The sequence below is a fragment of the Dipodomys ordii genome, unplaced genomic scaffold (assembly GCF_000151885.1).
Source record: "Dipodomys ordii isolate 6190 unplaced genomic scaffold, Dord_2.0 Scaffold201, whole genome shotgun sequence".
NCBI lineage: Eukaryota > Metazoa > Chordata > Mammalia > Rodentia > Heteromyidae > Dipodomys > Dipodomys ordii.
Window position 1 is genome coordinate 139,388 of NW_012267417.1, and position 13,264 is coordinate 152,651.

Here is a 13,264-nt window from a genome sequence, read left to right on the forward strand (position 1 = left end):
AAAAGACTCCACATAGAGCTCCCCTATGACCCAGCAATCCCACTTTTGGGCATTTACCCAAATGTTCACAAACAAGACCATACTAAAGCTACCAGCACGACTATGTTTATTGCAGCCTTATTTACTATAGCTAAGATATGGAACCAACCCAGATGTCCCTCAGTAGATGAATGGATCAAGAAAATGTGGTACATATACACAATGGAATTCTATGCCTCCATCAGAAAGAATGACATTGCCCCATTTGTTAGGAAATGGAAAGACTTGGAAAAAATTATATTAAGTGAAGTAAGCCAGGCCCAAAGAAACATAGGTCCCATGGTTTCCCTTATTTGCAATAACTAGTATATGTCTGAGTCAAGCAGAAAAGATCAGATAAGTTGATGTTAGGGAAATGAACCCTAAGATATGTATTCAAATATTTTCTTTTCTTTCATGCAATTGTTTCTAACACATTTATAAGATGATTTCTTTGTTTCTTTGTATGTCCCTCCCCCATGGTATAACCCCTGCTTTCACTGTATTTGATGTTGTTATAATTTGTGGATGGGAAGGGAAAAACAAATTGTTTAACTAGGGATACAGGTGGACCCATTGCAACAATGAGATGTACAAGTCATTATGTTGAAAACGAACTTTACAACTTTGGTGGCGGGGGGAGGAGGATTAGGTGGGAGGGGGGGGGGGGAGGATGGGATGGGAAGGGGAAACAAAGGAGGAGGCTACAATGCTTGATAAGAATGTACTCATTATCTTGCCCATGTAATTGTAACCCCCTGTACAGTATTTGGCAATAAAAACAAAAAAGAAACCTTAAAAAAAAAGAGTTTTTAGTTTTGAATAATGCCATCATTGGGTTAGGATTTAAATTAATTATGGATAATTTATTAAAAATAATATATAGCATTCTGTGAGATAACATTATTTAATAGCATGGAAAAAGATACTCTTGAAACATTAAAAATCCATCTACTTAGGAGATAGAGATTACTTTTTAGGGCCAACTTGGGCAAAACAATATTAGCAAGACCTTATCTCAGTAAAATTAAGCTGGATGTGATAATGCATGCTTGTATTCCAACTTACAAGGGAGTTGGGTATACACAGGAGGACCGTGATCTGCAGCTGTCTTTGGGCAAAAATTAGACCCTGTCTGAAAAATAACTAAAGCAATAAAAAGGCCTGGGAGCAGAGCTCAAGTGGTAGAGCAACAGCCTAGCAAATAGGAAACCCTGAATTGACACTAAAGTTACCTCTCCCCAAAAAACAGGAAATAATATTGCCAACTTTGTAAGATCAAAAGTAGAAAGAACTATATCAAAGGTTATCCAGTGGATTATATTCTTTTTTTTTCTTTTTTGACAATTTTCAGTTTTCTGGATACGTTTAAAGAATTAGAAAAAAATTATTATTCCCTTATAAGCATCCTTAATTAAGATCTGATGATTAATAAAATAAGAATGAGTAATGCATAATTGTATTTCATTTATTTTTTTGTGCTGATCCTGAGAATGGAACTCAGAGATGGGGTGCTGTCCCAGGGCTGTTTTGCTCAGGGCTAGTGCTCTACCACTTGAGTCATAGATCCACTTTTACATTTTTGTGGTTAATTGGAGATAAGTCTCATGGCCTTTCCTTGCAGAGGTGGGCTTCAAACAGGGATCCTTCCTCAAATCACCTCTTAAGTAGCTAGTGGTGAGCCATCTGTGCCTGGCTTAGTAATGCATCCTTAATCATTATTTAATCAAGTATCAAGTGTTATTTAATAAGAATAATAGCAATTGTTTATTTATTTGAAATTAATGCTTCTGAAGTTCCTAGTTGCTGGCATATTTTGTTCTCTACAATATATAGGTATATATGTATATGTGTATATATGCATATATGTGTGTATATAAATGTATGTGTGTGTGTGTGTGTGTGTGTGTATATATATATATATATATATATGTCCATATCCTGACTTGAACTTGAGATATTTTACCTGTTTTGAGAAAAACGCATTCTGAATCTTGCAAAGTAACATTAGTATTCTCTTTATTTTCTCTTGTACATCCATATTCTTTTCGTTGACTTACAAACATCTTGAACCTGGACAGCATGTTTTCTTACTTTGCTTTAGTTTATGTGTTGAGCTTTTGGTTTAGGTTTCAAGCTGTGGGAGTTTCTGAACTCTTATCTCTTATACAGTCTTTACTCTCTAGTTTATTCTTTTTTTTTGTTTGTTTTTTAATTTTATTTTATTTGTGAACATACTGTACAGAGGGGTTACAATTACATGGGCAGGATAATGAGTACATTTCTTACCAAGCATTGCAGCCTCCTCCTTTGTTTACCCTTCTCATCCCTTCCCAGCCTCCCCCCACCTCCCCAATCCCAATCCTTCTCCTCTCCCCCCCAACCCCCTCCCCGCACCAACATTGTAAAGCTCGTTTTGGACATGACAACTTGTACTTCTCATTGTTGCCAACAGGTCCACCTGTATCCTTAAACGACTTGTTTTTCCCCATCTAGTTTATTCTTTATGTCTCTACCCATTATCTTCCTAAAAATTGATAATGTCATATTTACATTTACTGGCTGAAAAGTTTCTTTAAGTGTGCACTTTAAAAAATTAATGTTTTTACATTATTTTAAAAGTTAACTTTCAAGACTTAAAAAATCCTTTGTTCTTTTCCTTGTCATTCATGATAAGTTCATGATAAATTCTTTTAGTCTTTTATTACATTTTAATACAATCAAAATCAAACAAGGTTTAAATAGCTTAATGTTGTCTTTCCATACTGATAGTGCTGGGTATTCTGTTATAATGATTGTGGTAAAAGTTTTAGTGATCTATGTTTTTCTTTTTGAGCAAGGTTGTATTAGCATCCTAGATGTCCATAATAATAATAACTTCTAATCTTTCTTGGCAATGCTGTAAAGGTTCTGGAAAGTACAATAACATATAAGTGGGGTAAGTGTGGTGGTGTATAATTACAATTCTAACAATTGGGAGTGGCAGGTTAATGCCTATGTAGTGAGTTCAAGGACAGCATGAGCTACAGAGCAACACTGTCTTTACCAGCTGCTTGGAATTTTACTCAGTGATAGAGCTCCTGCCTGATGTTCACAAGCCCTGAGTTCAGTTCCCAGTAATATATGTGTGCGCATGCACGAGTGTGCGCGCGCGTGCACACACACACACACACGCGTGCGCACCTAGGGGCAGCACTCATGTCCTGAAACTTTCAGGACTGGCACCAGAAAAAAAAATAAAGTTTGGCGCAGCACTAAACCACCTATGTAGGAAGCACAAGGTCCAAGTTCAAATTTCAGTACAAGGAAGGAAGGAGGGAGAGAGGGAAGGAATGAAGGAAGAAATAAAAGGAAGGTAGGTGCTGGTGTCTCATGCCTGCAATCCTAGCTACTTAGGATACTGAATTCTGAGGAACATGGCCCAAAGCCATCCTGGGTAGGAAAAGCCATGAGATTCTTTTTTCTTTTCATTTCTTCAATTGTAAAAGTATGTACAGAGGAGTTACAGTTACATAAGTAAGGTAATGGATACATTTCTTTTTGAACAGTGTTATCCCTCCCTCATTTTCTCTCAATTTCCCTCCCTCCATGAGACTTTTTTTTGGGGGGGGTCCAATCGTGGGGCCTGAACTCTGGGCCTGGGCGCTGTCCCTCAGCTCTTCAGCTCAAGGCTAGTGCTCTACCACTTGAGCCTCAGTCCTACTTCTGGCTTTTTCTGCTTATGTGGTGCTGAGGAATCGAACCCAGGGCCTCATGCATGCAAGGCAAGTGCTCTACCACTGAGCCCCCTTCCCAGCCCCTCCATGAGACTCTTATCTCCAATAAACTACACGGAAAAAGCTGGCAGTGGCACTGTGGCTCAAGTGGTAGAGTGGTAGCATTGAGCAAAAAAAGCTCAGGAACAGCACTCAGTCCCTGAGTTCAAGCCTCTAGACCAGCATAAAAAAATAATGAGATGGAAGAAATCTTGTTTTTCAGTTTGAAAAGAAGTGTCTAGTTCATTAAATGTGTGTACAGAATGTCAGTGAAGCTTTGTACAAATTTTCTAATTCAGAAGTATAAATGTAACTAAGACAAACAGTAATTTGGGAGTTTAATTTTTTATGTTCTGTTCACTTAGTTTTTCAAATAACAAAGTAGTAGGTATTTTTGTTTACAAAAAATAAGAATAAAATAAATAATAATAAAAATTAACTAGCTTTGGTGTTTCTAAGCACTGAAAATACCAACTAAATGGTTAAAATTAAATAAATATAAAATGCATTCAATTTCTGTATTAATGAAAATAAAAAGTTGTTGTGGAAAAAAATTATATGGGTAGAGGAGGTTTTGTAAATATCTCTCTATAAAGTAACATCCATGAGAGAGTTTCAGACTGAAAAGTAGAATGATTAGTAGGCTCAAACTAAGATTCTCCAAAGGATAAAACTAGTTGGGCAGTGCTAGAGTTCAAGGGAAAAGCAACATGAATGGTATGAGAGAGTTTCAGACTGAAAAGTAGAATGATTTGTAGGCTCAAACTAAGATTCTCCAAAGGATAAAACTAGTTGGGCAGTGCTAGAGTTCAAGGGAAAAGCAACATGAATGGTATGAGAGAGTTTCAGAAAGTAGAATGATTTGTAGGCTCAAACTAAGATTCTCCAAAGGATAAAACTAGTTGGGCAGTGCTAGAGTTCAAGGGAAAAGCAACATGAATGGTCTGACATCCATCTCTGACAGACTGGGCAAGTGGAATTGGAAGTGGGCATCTACAAGGCCCAGAAGAGTGAAATATGTGTTACTATGGAGGCAGGGTGGAGAGGTCCAGCCTCTCCTTCCCCTGCCCTTTACCCTCTCAGAAGCCCTCCTTCCCCAGGGATGGGTTGACCTAAAGGGTTTTGGTGAGTCCCTGAGAGATTTTGGTCAGAAGCTGGACTAAACTCTGGTCTCAGGAAGCAAAAGCTAACCTGGTGGCTACGAGGTACCTGCAGAGAGGTGGCCCTGAGCACTGGGGGCATGCATAGGGAGTCTTAACTTTACATAGACATTCCAATGTACTCTCCCAGGAAGACTGGTAGCAGTAATTTTCATTGTCACTGAAAATTAGAAAAGGAAACAGGGAAAGTCAGAATGTAATATTGTTCAGGAAGTGTGATTATTTGTAGCATGTCTAGGCAGAGGAGAGGATCCAAGTCTCTTTCTTTGTCTCTCACTGTCATGTGCAGAAGTTTTACACACTTTGGTCATTCTCACAAACTAGCAAAAATTGATAAAGTCCCAGCTACCAAGTCAAGAAACTATCTTGCAATTAAAAAAAAAATCCTGTCAGTAGTGGGGCTTGAACTCAGGGCCTGGGCACTATCTCTGAGCTCACCTCTTCTGGTTTTCTGGTTGTTAATTGAAGATCTTCAAATCTCAGGCTTCTGAGTAGCTAGAAGTACAGGAGTGAGTCACCAGCACTGGGCTCCCAAAAGCAGTTCTTAGGCTAGAACTGGTTTCTCCCTCCAGTCCCCCAGTCTGTTCCCCTCTCCTTTCACCTGCTTCCCATCTCCAGGAAGCCCAGTACACCTGGGTCCAGTGTATCCTTGGTTGGAGTGCCCAGCACAGTGGGCAAAACCACCTCCAGACAGCACCCAGGCACAGCATGAACCTGAACAACAGACACCATTCTTGACACCCCCTCCCCCATCTGAGGTTGCAGTGACCACTTCCATCCGGAAAGTCACAGGCAGGCAGCCATGGATATGCAGGCATAGACTGACCTGGTGTGTGCTGCTCCTGGATACCAGGGTACCAGGCAGCTGCCAGCAGGAGGATGAAGAGCTTTGCTGGAGGAGGGTGAGGAAAGCTCCTGGTGCTCAGCCCAACTCAGGTAAGCTGAGCTCCAAAAAGAGATGCTGGGCTCAGGCATCATCTAAGCCAGGACATGGGGCCAAGTTTGTGCTGGGTCAGGGGATCAGGATGCCAAGCACACTTGAGAGGCACACAGAGGCACAAGGGGCATCATCTGCACTAACCAGACCCTGGATGGCCTTACTGATGCCCTGATACCCATCCTCATCTCTGACTTCTGCTGGGTAGGAAGGATAACAGGTGAGGTTGGCTGGCCAAAATAGAGAGTGGATGCTAGAAGGTTCTCTGGGTCACCTGATGCACAGCAAATGGCATAACAGGTACTGGGTATGGCCAGAGTCCAAGATTGGGCCATCCACCTGGATGCTGTGGTGATCAGCTCCTTTTGTGTGTGTTCATGGCAAACTCCCTCCTAGAAATCCTGGCAAAATTGTTAAAATCAAGCCCAGCCAGTGAACCAGGAGCTTTTTCTTTTCATTTTGATTCTTTTACTTTGTTTTTGTTTTTAATAATACTAAGTGTCTGCAAGATGCACAGGATTTGAAGGCAGGATGAGAAGTTTTGAATTCTGGGAAACCTCTTCCAGGTGGGGCTTAGAGGACCATGGGGAGTCAAAACCCATGAATCTGGTCATCTAGTATCTTGGACTCGGTGGCCCAAGTCAGAAAGAGCACAGGCTGCCATATATTTTGACTTCTCACACCTTGGAAGAAATTTTATTGCAGATGTGAATTTGGCTCTTAGGACACTTACGAGCCTCCAACATGGTGTCACCTCCTGTGAAATGTTCAGTTACAGATCTCTTTCCCCTTATGATTCAGTCTCCTTTTCATACCCTGTATTCTAGAAGTGGTGTTTATGTGTGTTTCTGCCTGAGCTGGTTTGTGATTTCATACAAGCAATTTGAGGTTCTCAGAGTATTCCATATCTCCAAATTTTTGGTAGATTAGGAAGAATACATTACACTATGGAGGTATTCATTACACCATGGAGATAGTTCTATTCTAGAACATTCCTGCATTGAGTGCTTTCTGGAGCTCTGACAGAGAAAATTCCTCTTTTGGGTATGCCAGGGCTATTTTCTAGTATGTTTGTTGAACATCCCTTCAAGAGTGCACTGAGTGCTGGCTTACAGTGTTTTCTTACGCACACTGGAAAGGTGCATCTCACTCTGGCTTCTCTTGCTCTCCAATGGCCTGTGCTGGGTGCCTCAGTTGGTCTCACTGGGCTGGACTCTAAGCATGAAAGGTTCTTTCAAATTATGTAGATTAAAACATAGTAAAGCAGGCCTGGAGTTTGCAGCAATTTCTTTCCAGGTGTTTCTGAGAAATTGAAAACTCTATTCATGGTGCTAAAATATGGACTGGGGGCATGGCCACTTGCATCTGGCTCATTTTTGCTTTTTATAGTTCTTTTTTTTTTTTTTTTTTGGTCTGGTCGTGGGGCCTGAACTCTGGGCCTGGGCGCTGTCCCTCAGTTCTTCAGCTCAAGGCAAGCACTCTACCACTGAGCCACCTTCCCAGCCCCTTATAGTTCATTTTTTAAGTAACTTTTCATACTCTTTCTTGGGCTGACCTCACACTGCAATCCTCCTTCTTCCATCTCCCACACAGATGGGATTACAGACATGAACTACCACACTTGGCAGTTTAGTCCACTGATTGCATAACTCCTCATTTATAAATGAATCTCGCAGGGATGACTGAAGTCTTTACAAGCAATACATAGTATGTAATGAATAAAGTACACATACTAGCTGTTTTTATCATTATCATATAATAAGTACATGAGACTATGTGTGTGTGTGTGTGTGTGTGTGTGTGTATGTGTGTGTGTGGTGTGTTGGGGTTGGAACAAGGCAAGCCCTCTACTACCAAAGTATATCCCTCGCTATGAATAAAGTGACCATCAATGTATTTGTGCTGTGTGTCATCCATTCTCAATCAGTCACCACAAACATGATAGATTAAGACAGAAGAATGTATCCTCTTACAATAATATTAGAGGTCAGATGTCTGAACAAAGTAATATTGTGCTGAAAAGAAGGCTTGGGAAGTATGTTATTAGCCTAACAAAAAGCAGAGCTCTGGTAGGACTTTTCTTCCTTCTAGAGTCTTAAGTGATTAAACAGGCACTATGAAATTCCAAAGAAAGTAATGAAACACTGAGAATATATATATATATATATATATGTATATGTATATATATTTTATATATATATATATATATATATATATATTTTAAATGAGAGGGATACTGAAAGGAAACCTTAAGATTAGAGTTCATTGTTAGCTGTAGACTGAAACTGAATGTCTCCCTGGTGGTTAACTTCTGTGTGCCCTAAAGGTTAAGACATTCCTTAAGTAACAGGACATTTTGAAAGTGCATGTAGAGGAGTACCAGTGGTCCACACCTGTAATCTGTAATCCTTGCTACTCAGAAAGCTGAGATCTGAGGATGGTGATTGGAAGCCAGCTCAGGGAGAAAGGTCCCTATGGGATTCTTTTGTGTGTGTGTGTGTGGTGGGGGGTTCAGTTGTGGGGCCTGACCTCTGGGCCTGGGTGCTGTCCCTCAGCTCTTCAGCTCAAGGCTAGCACTCTACCACTTAAGCCACAGGGCCACTTCCAGCTTTCTTTTTTTCTGCTTATGTGGTGCTGAGAAATTGAACCCAGGGCCTCATGTATGCAAGGCACGTGCTCTACCACTGAGCCACCTTCCCAGCCCCCCATGATATTCTTATCTCTAATTAACCATTCAAAAACTGGAAGTGGTTCTGTGGCTCAAAGTGGTAGAGTTTGAACAAAATGGCTCAGGAACAGAGTGCATGCCTTGAGTTTAAGACCCTTGACTGGCAAAAAGAAGTGCATGTAATTTGACAATACCCTCTGGTTATCTGATACATTTCAGACTTGCTTTTTTTTTTTTTTATTCCTGTTGGTTGTCGGGCTTGAACTCTGGGACTGGCTGCTGTCCCTGAGCTCTTCAGCTCAAGGCAAGCACTTGAGCTACACTGCCACTTCCGGCGTTCAGGTGGCTAATTGGAGTTAAAGTCTCAGGGACTTTGCTGCCAGGGCTGGCTTTGAACCGCAATCCTCAGATCATAGCCTCCTGAGTAGCTAGGATTACAGGCACGAGTCACCGGCGCCCAGCCTTAGATTTCCTTTTATACTCCTGGTTTTTACTTATTTTTCTAACTTTAGGAACAGAGCATCAATTTGTGGATTTGATTCAGTATTCCTGAAATCATAGTTCTAGACCTGTTTACAGTCCTCTTGTTTTCCTACAAGGCAAATGTGTCAGAATTGGACTGTGATGGGTAAAATTTCAAGAAAGTGTCAAGGGTAATTATATGAAAGGTTGTTGAAAACTGCGCAGATTGTACAGAATCCAGCCTGTTGAGAGGAGAATATATGAATAATTACTTTCAAATATACATGAAGAATATAATTGTCAGTCTTTTTCAAATGAACAAATGTAGATTGCATGCATAATGTGAGTATTGGTATTCAGTTAATTAAGAGAAATTATAGTTGTGTGTGTGTGCGCGTGCGCGTGCGCGCATGAGTGTGTGTGTCTGTATGAATGTGTTCTTGAAGTTAGGGCCTTGTAGTCTTACTCTGCTTTTGTGTTATCAGCTGGTACTCTACTTGAGGTATACCATTATGATAAGTTTGAGACAAGAATCTCTTGGATTTGTCTGCCTGGGTTGACTTTCAGCCACTGTACTTGGATCTCAGGCTCTTATGTAACTACGTATATACTAAAGCCTATTCAGAGGGCTGAGAAGATGGCTCAGTGGTAGAGTGCTTGCCTTGCATGCCTGAGGCCCTGGGTTCAATTCCTCAGCACCACATAAGCAAAATGAAAAAAGCCGGAAGTGGCGCTGTGGCTCAAGTGGTAGAGCGCTAGCCTTGAGCTGAAGAGCTGAGAGCCAGCGCCCAGGCCCAGAGTTCAGGCCCCACAACTGGACCCCCCCCAAAAAAAAGCCTATTTAAAAACCTCCCCCCCCCTCACACACACACACACACACTTTTTTCAGATGGGGTCTTATTCTGTTTCCTAAGACAGCCTAGAGCTTGTGATCCTCCTATACCTGAGTAGCTCTAATTACAGATATACATCACCATAGCTGGCTTTTTTCAGATACCATATCACCAAGGTATTTATTGTGTTTTGTAACAAATATTTATTGAGCCCTACTAATTGCAGACCTAATTATGTACTAGGAATACAAGAATGAACACAATTCCTAAAGAGCTCATGTGACACCATGGTGCTTAAGAGTTCTTGGCCTGTGTTTGGATCCTGGCTTTATAAGTTAACCAGCTGTATGGCTGTAGGCAAGTTGCTTAACCTGTGCTTACCCTACTTCCTCATTTGAAAAATAAAGTTAGGGATACTATCTGTCAATTTTTTTAAATAAAGGACTTACAGTAAGGATAGGTCATAATATCATTTACGATAACATTTGCTTTAATGACATAGAGAAGATACTGTAAAAAACCTATAGGGAAAGTACACAGGGACAAAAGTATTTTACTGTGAAAGATGGGGAAGGAAAATAATGAAGGGAAAGATGGAAAATACCAGAGCTTCATCTCCCACACACCTTGTACTGGGAACTAATCTTAAACTTATAAATCTAATTACCGCAGTTGCTGAAAGGGATGTGGCCAAATGGAACCCTATTACATTGTTGGTGGGAGTATAAACTTGTTCAACCACTTTGTAAAGCAGTATGGAGGTTCCTCAAAAGACTCCACATAGAGCTCCGCTATGACCCAGCAATGCACTTTGGGCATTTACCCAAATGATCATAAACAAGGCTATACTAAAGCTACCAGCACAACTATGTTTATAGCGCATTATTTACAATGTATGGAAGCAATCCACATGCCCCTCAGTAGTTGAGTGGATCAAGAAAATGTGGTATATATATATACACACACACACACACACAATATATATATATATATATATATATATACACACCTCTATACACACAAACACACATATATATATATATATACCTGTATACACACACACACACACACACACACATATACACACACACATACATACACCTGCCTCCTTCATAAAGAATGGCACTATCCATTTGTTAGGAAATGGAAAGACTTGGAAGAAATTATATTAAGTGAAGCAAGTCAGGCCCAAAGAAACATAAGTTCCATTGTTTCCCTTATTTGCAATAACTAGTATAAATCTAGGACAAGCAGAAAAGGTCAAAAGCTATGTACATATAACCATATAAGATGATACTAAGCAAAATGAACCCCAAAATAGTGACACAAGTGTTTTATCTTCCTTGGTGTTGTTTTTAATGTATTTATGATGTACTATATAATTTTTTTGTTTCTTTTGTATGTCCTTCCCCCATGGTATAACTCCTGTTTTCACTGTATTTGATTATGGTGTCCTGCATCTTGTATAAATATTTTTCTTATTTGAGGAGAGGAAGGTCAATAACAAAATGCTGAAATAAGGATACAGGTTGACCCATTGTAACAATAGGATGTTTAAGACACTGTTGAAAATGAACTTTACAACTTCGGGGGCTGGGGGTGCAGGGAGGGATGAGTTGGGGAGGTGGGGAGGGAAGGGATGGTAGGAGAAAAACAAAGGAGGTAACAATGCTCCATAGAAAATGAGCTCATTACCTTATTCATGCATAGTATCTTTACAATAAAGAGTATATTTAAAAAGTTGTGAAAATAAATGTTTTACTACTTTTGCTTTATTATTTGCATGCATATTTTGTCACTCTGAACCAATTGTGGGGCTAGACACATAAACTTGTGGCCTTTTATCCCCAAATACATTTTTAATCTCCAAATACTATGTGAATACTTTCAGAATATAGAGTTGTTTATTATTATTATTTGTTACTGTTGCAGGTACTGGGGCTCCAACTCAAGGCCTCATGCTCTCAGATTGTTTTGCTCAAGGCTGGTGCTTTACCATTTGAGTCATACCTCCACTTCCAGGATAGAGATTTTTTTGTTTTAATGGAAAAAGTCCTTTATTTGTTCATTTTTATGTATTTGTAAATTTACCTTTTCTAAGGTACAATTTTGCTTATTGAGAGCATAACTATTTTACATTTAAAATTTTAAGTGTCTCTGAAGGTTAGTTTTAGAAATGTTCTGCTTTTGTGAAAAGTAGTAAAAATAAGTTCTGATGTGGAAATCATTCATCACACTAACAATAAAAGTACAAAATGTTCTATTGCTGATAATATTCCGTATCTGATTCTGCAATGTAGGTTTGGAACAATCACCATCATTCCCTCAGGAATATTTAAATACTTTTGACATTTTGGTTTAGCATACATCTTTGTTGTTGACTAGTACCTGGTAGAAACAGCTTAACGGAGGAAGGATTTACTTTGGTCCATAGTTTCAGCTGCCTCTCCATTGCTGTGATCCTGAGGAGACAAGCAGAGCATCATGGAGGCAGGGTGTGGCAGAAGATAGCTCATGGTAGTTGGGAGGCTGAGAGAAATGATCAGGACCAGGGCAGGATAATCCTTAGAAGGTGGGTCCACCCAACCCAGTCCATTCTAATTACTCTTGAATATAGATACTTTTACACTTAACTATAACCCAGCTACCCACTCCATACACTTATAATGATAGGATCAAGAATGATCAAGAATGTTCTTTGACATTTCCTTTAGTTTAAAATACAGTGTAGAGTTAAAATTGTCTCATGATGCTCTAGAATTCTCAATCTGGAAACTGAGTCTTCCTTTGTTCTTTCTGCATAAACATTGACATTCCTGAAAAGCACCCACATCCCAATAGAACATTCCTCATTTTGTTGCTCATTCTTGTCTGAAATTGGTGAAGTGTCTTTTTCAATCACATCAACCATCTGTCCTTAGATGATAATAATTTTATCTTTGAGTCAAGGTATTTATTGCCCAATTTTCCTCTTACCTCCTGTGTTTTTCATGTGATTTTGTGACGATAAGCAGCATGTTGAGACATTATGAGAGCATCTAAATATAAATACATCCCCTCCCCCCTCGTTTCCCCTCCCACCCTATGACATCTATCTGAATTTGCCCCTAGATTTAGCATCTGTCAGTTATTTTGTTAATCTAGTTTTTTTTTTTTATCATGATGGTTGCAATATGATGGCATTCTAACTTGCATTTAAAAGCCTTTTAGGATGTTTTGTCCTAGTGTACCGGGATTCAAACTCAGTGTTTGGAGCTTGCTAGAAAGGACTTTGCAGATAGTTGAGCTTGCTTTTACTTGTTTTTTCAGATACAGTCCCACTTTTTGCCAGGCTTTGGCCTAGGATTGGAATCCTTTTATTTATACCTTCCAGAAAATGAGGATCACAGTGTATACCACTATGCCTGGCTTATTAATTGCAATTTTTTTCT